Source organism: Tupaia chinensis, unplaced genomic scaffold (assembly GCF_000334495.1).
Source record: "Tupaia chinensis unplaced genomic scaffold, TupChi_1.0 Scaffold148904_1, whole genome shotgun sequence".
NCBI classification, from domain to species: domain Eukaryota; kingdom Metazoa; phylum Chordata; class Mammalia; order Scandentia; family Tupaiidae; genus Tupaia; species Tupaia belangeri.
The window spans coordinates 397,012-403,941 of record NW_006208752.1 but is presented as its reverse complement, the minus strand read 5'-3'; positions in this window follow the sequence as shown (position 1 = coordinate 403,941).

Here is a 6,930-nt window from a genome sequence, read left to right as displayed (position 1 = left end):
CTCTGCCTGTTCCGCCATATCCCACCTCCAACCCCCAGACTGTGCAGGAGAGGGCTCTGCTGGCTTGTATCTCTCTCTCTCTCTCTCTCTCTCTCACACACACACACACACACACACACACTAGCAATCCTCTATCATATAGCCAGGGAGCTGCCTGAATCTTGCATTCTATAAAATGGTCTTTTCAGGAGGTTGCCAGAGGGTCCTTCCCATTTATGCTTTATTTATTAAAAACAAAAGTCTACAATGGAAGAAGAGGTCAATAGAAATATACAAATATACTATACTCACATAGTACAACTCCTGAGGGGCATAGAAGGAGCTTTGGGATTTTTTTTCATATGTGATTTTATCTTGTACTGTGATCTGTTTTGTGCTTATGGGGTAAAAACTTAAATTTGACAATTAAATATAATTTAGCTCCTCTGGCTAAAGCAGCCCCTTTTTTAAAATTAAATTTTTGTTTCCTTTATTCCTGATAGAGCATGTGCATATGAGAGTTAGAGAGAGTTGAACCTTCCACAAGGTCTGGTCACATGGCAGTCCCCTCTCTTCAGTTTTCCAGCCCGTGGGATTTGGGGAACTCGGCATGTGCCCGGCCATAGATTTGAATTGTGGATTTGAATTGAGAATTCAAACTATGCATTCAAATCTGGAATTTGGAATGCAGTTGCCATGGGGAATCCTACTTCTTTTGAGCAGCACATTACCACTGCACCATAGAGCAGGCCCCTCGAAAAGAACTCTTTTAGTATTCCATTTGTTCAGAGGGTTATTTCTTCTCTTACAACTGCACAACTGTAGGTGCAGGTGCAGGTGCAGGAGGAGACTGGAGTGCTGTCACATGAGTGGGTGGGAATTAGAACTCAAGAGACTGGAGTGCTGTCACATGAGTGGGTGGGATTTAAAACTCAAAGCTGCAGGAGGCTCCAATTCACCAAGTCTTTGGCCAACATGCCTTGTCCTGCTTGTTTATAGGCAAAGACTCGCCTCACTGCCTCTGCTGCCGAACTGTCTGTGACTGTTCTCCTGACTCTAATACTGCAGTGGGTTCCAAGTGGTTGTGCTGCTCCTAGGTATACCTTCCTTCCTCACCTCTGTGTTGCTGCTGTTTCAGAACCCTGAGGGGTGGCTGTGACTCCCAAGTAACCTCAGCTTGACACCCAACCCTTCTGCTCTTGCCCCCGGAATCACTGCTCTCACTGTGCTCCTCCACCTGGAGAACTCACCTGCTAGTGACATCAGCCATTCCCTCTGGGACAGAGAATACCTTGGGGTTATTTACATGTCATATCCAGACTCTGGAGTATGCAGGATACTGTCTCAGGCCTCTCTCTGTCTATGCATACCATCAGTCTTTCGTTCCACCATAGTCAACCCAGATTGGCAAGGCTGATTTGAAGAATTCCCTTTCAGAATTTCAATTGTCACCTGACTTTCCCTTTAACTAATCTGGGGTTTTCTTTAGACCCAATATCCTGATTGATTGGAATTTGCAACCTCTCCTTTCTATTATTTCTTCTTATTTTCATTAATATATAGGAACTACAAAGAAAAAAAAGTTGATTGGGTCCTTATACTCTAGTCTTTTTTTTTTTTTAAGAGAGATTTTTGGTATAGGGCAAATGTGCTCGCTAGAGAGACAGAAAGTGAGAAATCACCCCCTGCCCCCAGGGGGTATGGCCATGCCACAATCCCTTCTCCTCCATTTTCCTCTTGGGATTTTAGGCACACATGCACATGCACCTGGTGTGAGTTTAAGCTGCCAGGTCTGGGGCTCAAACCACAGTTGAATATGTGGGAGTCTAGTAATGTAGCCATTCTGCCTTCTGCTGGTCTTGGGTCCTTATACTCTTTAGTCAAAAACCCATCTCCATGCCAGCTCTATATGGCTTGTCGTGCTATGACAAAGAATCCTTTGATGCCTGTGAGTGCAGATGCACAGCTAGTGGCTGTGTTAGCAGGTAATTGGTTGGGAGAAAGGCTGCCATGGAAAGCATAAAAGGAGGATTTGTCACAAGAATCTTAGTCAATAGCATCATAGTGTCAGCAACAGGAATGCAGGATCATTGTCATCTAGTATGGATTTGTTTTCTCTCGCTCTATTCATCTGTGCAGAAATGAAACTAGTGCAATGACATTAGTTGGCATCTTGTGTTTAACCCTTCATGGTGAGAGTGGGATTGGAACCAGTAATTTTATTTTTACTAAATTCATATATAGAAACTATTTATTTTCAAGGGCTGCCATAACAAAAGCTGACAGACTGGATACCAACAACAGAAATAAATATAATAAATACAATTTGCATTTTTAGCCATACAAGATTCTCTGTAGATCTCCTATCTCTTTTCTACACGACAATTCATGTACTTAGGGGCAGGTGAGCTTCTGAGTGTTGTGCTCATAGCCTTTATCATTTCTGCTCACTTTCTGGATAGAATACTGAATAGAATAGAGCTCTTTCTGAGTAGGGAGGAGGATTCTATTTGCAGCTTATGGTTTCTTCTCAGAGAACAGGGGTCTTTGGATTTCCTCTTCATTTTGCTCTGGGTCAACTTCCATGATTTATACCATCCAAGACCTAAGTTTTTGTGTTTAATCCCTTCATTGGTTTGTTTGCTGGCTTCTAAAGACAGAGAACTATCACATTGGGGGGCATATTGTCATTGGATTGCAAAACTGAGGGTGTGAGCAGGTAAGGAGGACACAGGATGGTCTAGGAGGCAGGTTTTGAAAGGGCATGGTGAAGACAGCCTAAAGCCCAGAGTTTTAGCAAACATGGAACAAATTAGTGGTTTTACACTTCATTACCAATTCTGTTCCACATGGAATAAGTTCATATTAATTGCAGATTAATTAAAATTTGTATTCAGGAGGGAAAACAATGAAAGAAGTAGAAAGAGTCTGAAAGGTATAATATTAGTGAGAGCGTACAGGAAAAAGAACAAAATAGAAATGTAAAAAGAAGGTGACATCTCTTTCTTCCTCTCTGACCTCATCTCCTACCTGCTTGGACTCTCTTTTCTCACAAAGCTCTGACTGAAGCGGGAAGAAAGCTGGAAAATGGAAGTGGGTAAGGAGGCTGGAGCACCTGCCCCTTGGCTGGTTAGAAAATCCTATCAGGACAGAAAATTCCCGACTCGAGGTAATGTAGGTGGGAGATTTCTAGTGGGAGGTGCCTAGCTAATAGCCAATGAGATGAATCAGTGGGCCCAGCCACATTTTATATGTAGCCAATGATAAGAAAGCAATTAGTGGGCCCAGCCAATGATCAAACGATTAAGGAATTATAAATCCCAAGACAGGCAATTGCAGAGCCCTTGAGCCACTCTTTCTCTGCTCGGGTGGGCTCCTACCTCTCAGAGAATACTCAACTTTTTCTTGATAAACTATCTTTTACTTAGGTTTGCCTTGTTCAATTCTCTGTGTGAAACACCAAGAGTCTGGATAGCCATTCCCCAACATGGCCAACCTCTCCTCCAGAACACACCAAGAAGCTGCTGCTGTAGGTCTTGCAACTTAGACTGGAGCACTCTTCTCACGGTATTTCTGGCCCACTAGCTCACAGCCTTCAGTTTAGGTACACAGGGATCTTGTTAGTGAAACCTTCCTTGAGCATCATCTTTACCATAATATGTCTCTCCAATCACTTGCCCCCAGCTTATTTTTCTTGGTAACACTCAATACTTTGGACGGTGCTGTGTTTTTTCACTTAAGCACATCTGTTACTGTCTGCTTCTCCCACTGAAATGTAAACTCTAAGAGGGAGTTTTCTGTTTCTTTGGTTCATGCTCTGTCCTCAGTGCCTAAAACAGTCCCTGGTGCTCAATATGTATTTGTGCCGAATGAATGGATAGATTGAGATGACTCAGTATGTGGAAGAGATAAGACACAAAATGCTGTCATCTGAGTCTTGATTCTTTCTTCTTATAGACCCTGAGGTATTATGATTAAAGCAAATATAACATTCTGGGTGAGGTAAATATACTTTTAGCATATTTGTATCACGTACTGTACAACTAGCAAGTTAGCTTACAGAGCATATTAAATTTGCTAAAATATATTCAGTTGTCAGTAACTTTGGAGTTTTGTGAGATTGGGAAGCAGAAAACAAGGGAGGCAGTGTTACTATGATAGATTTCCATTCTGGCTGTGGCCAGCGGGCACTTCTCTATGAGGCCATCCATGCAAATCTTTCCATTTCAGGCTCGTTTCAGTAAGGTGCACTTTTAGACAGAAATTTCTCCTTTTGTGAATAATGGAATCAGTAAAAGATTAGAGGAATGGTCTGAAAATTTACAAGTCAGCAAAGAAAGGTATGTGTACACACACACACACACACACACACACACACAAAGGTGGTATTTTTTCCATAGTACCTATTTCCCAATAATTATGAACATTTTCTCTTTATCTTATGATACAGTTATGTGGAAAATAAAATCAGTTCATACAATCTTAATGAGAGCACTGTGCATCTAAAAAGGGTCAAATAACCCCCATGAATCCTGCTTTCCTATCTTGCATAGGAAACAAATTACATTCTACAAATTACATTTCTTAATCTAAAATCTGATAGGATTTTAGAATCTTTTTACAATGTGAAATTTTAAGAATTGAAGTGACTGGAAAGCATTGCATTGAAATTGAATTCGTTTTCAAATCTCATCTCAAATTCTATGTTCTCTGTGAGATCATCTTGAGCCCCTTAGCCTGTCTGGAGCTTTCCAACCTTAGAACAAAGAAGTGCTTTGGACTTTTCTAAAAATACTGGATTTAGGTTCTAACAAATTATCTGTCTGTCTATATATGTACATATATACTTTATTGTTTATCAGACTGTATTACTGAATTCTGGGACGTGAGAAATTATCCTCTACCCTCAAAGGATTCTGGTGAAAAAATAACATTAAAACAAATCTGGAAATTAACAAAAAGGGAAATAGTGAGAAAGATTACACTCCTAATTCGAATACTTTGGTTTAGTGCTGTTTCTAACAGTTCCCACTGCAGAACCAGGGCACACAAGAAAGGCAAACATATCTGGAGAGGCAACAACCACTTTCCTTTGAGTGATCCATGCTATTACTAAAATGACTTAGTTGAATATTGAAGCTATAGGAAAGAGCTAGTGCTTATGGGTTTATATAAAACCCATATACACCAGAAACATGACTGCTAAGATTGTCCAATCCCACAATAATTAGTCTTATTAAGGATTTTTTTTTAAAAACTCTCTGATACTCAGCTGTCAACACTTTTTCTTGAAATCGTTTGCTGATTTTCGAATACTTTAATGTTTGTGTTAACATCATCTGCTAGAGGCTCTCTCCAGGAATAATGCTCAGAAATAGGCCAACTGTTGTTTTCCTGAGAACATTATTCCAAGGAGTATTTGTGATACATTGGGTCCAGTGTAAATCCCATTTATTTAGTAGCTTCATCGACCTAATGAGTTACTGCTCAAGACTCACTGAGAGCCCACCACTTCAGTAAGAATTCTTAGAGACAGCAGCATTGCTACACAGTGGGTGCGAAAGACCTACTCATTGGTTGATGGCTGTAAAATGAAGTGGAAATGGCTTCCAGTGAATGTAGGATGTAAGCCAGGGCTAGAGATGATATTTGCAGAAAAAGACTGTCATAAAAATAACATTTCTTTTGGTTAAACACAGAAAAAACCTTTAATTTTTTTTTTTCTAGGCAAGCCAAACTTTTCTAACTTAGGTGGTAGTCATTTTCAAGGCCTTTTCATTTTTTTCTTTTACTATTTTTCTCTCACTCTTCTCCTCTCTCCTCGAGAAGAGCAACTAAGTATTTGGGTAGGCAGTAGAGCATATTTATTCCTGAAAAGAATCACAGGAAATAAAGGCACAGAAAGTGGAATGAGATTTTTTTTTTTTCTCTTCTCTATCTAAGTATTTGTGCAGTTGCTCTTCATTTTGCCAGGCACCCAGGACTGGATATCAGCCCACTCTGCAGGATAATATCAGGACTACACACTTCTTTCTGCAAGTCAAGATTTTATAGGACATTGACTGGAAATAATCACCAACAATTACTATTGTTATTATACGGTGTGACACAGACTCTCAGAGTATTTTTCCCTCCACAGCATTTTCATTACAAATCCCATTAAAATGTGATTTATTGTCTCCAAGTACCTCATCCATTTTCCAGAATCACAGTTCAAAGCTGATATTATAAATTGCTCCATATCTTTCTTTTTTTTTTTATTCTTTCAAATAAAACAAAGATTTGACTGTCCCCAAACTGTGGATATATCTGAATAAAATAATGTCTATTCAGTCTTTAAAAGAATCTAAACTTTTACAAGACTGCATTTAATAAGGAGCTCCATGCCATTTATTTCTTTTATTATTGTTGGCATGAATCAGTCTGTAAAGGCTTTTCTCCGGATCTAAACACATCTGTAGAATGTAATTTGTTTTCATATGTACTCTAAAGATGCACAGTGACTAAATGTAAATGTAAAAAGAAAAAAAAACATGAAGTTTGTTTCAGGACGAAAATAGCATCTTTTCAAGAACTATTTGAGTTCTCAGCATTTAATAGCCATGGATACATAGTGATAAACAATAATGAACAGAACGAAGTTCACTCTAGATTTTGTCATTTCTGATTCGATGTGAAAATCATAATACCCGTGTTTTCCATCTTGACACTCCCATTCCTCATAGATAATTTTGTTAAGTTGTCTCCATGTTTACTCCTTAGCCCTAGAAGAGTTCCTGCATATGTATTCACTAAACCCCAGGCTCAACTGCTTTAGATGGGACAGAAATCAGGAAGAATTACCTGGAAAAGAACTTTGCAGAGTGCAGAATTTCTCCCCGCCCTCTGCAGCCGACTGGAGCTCTCTGGGCTGAGTAAATGGGCAGGCCTGTGGGGGTCTCCCTCTTTCTA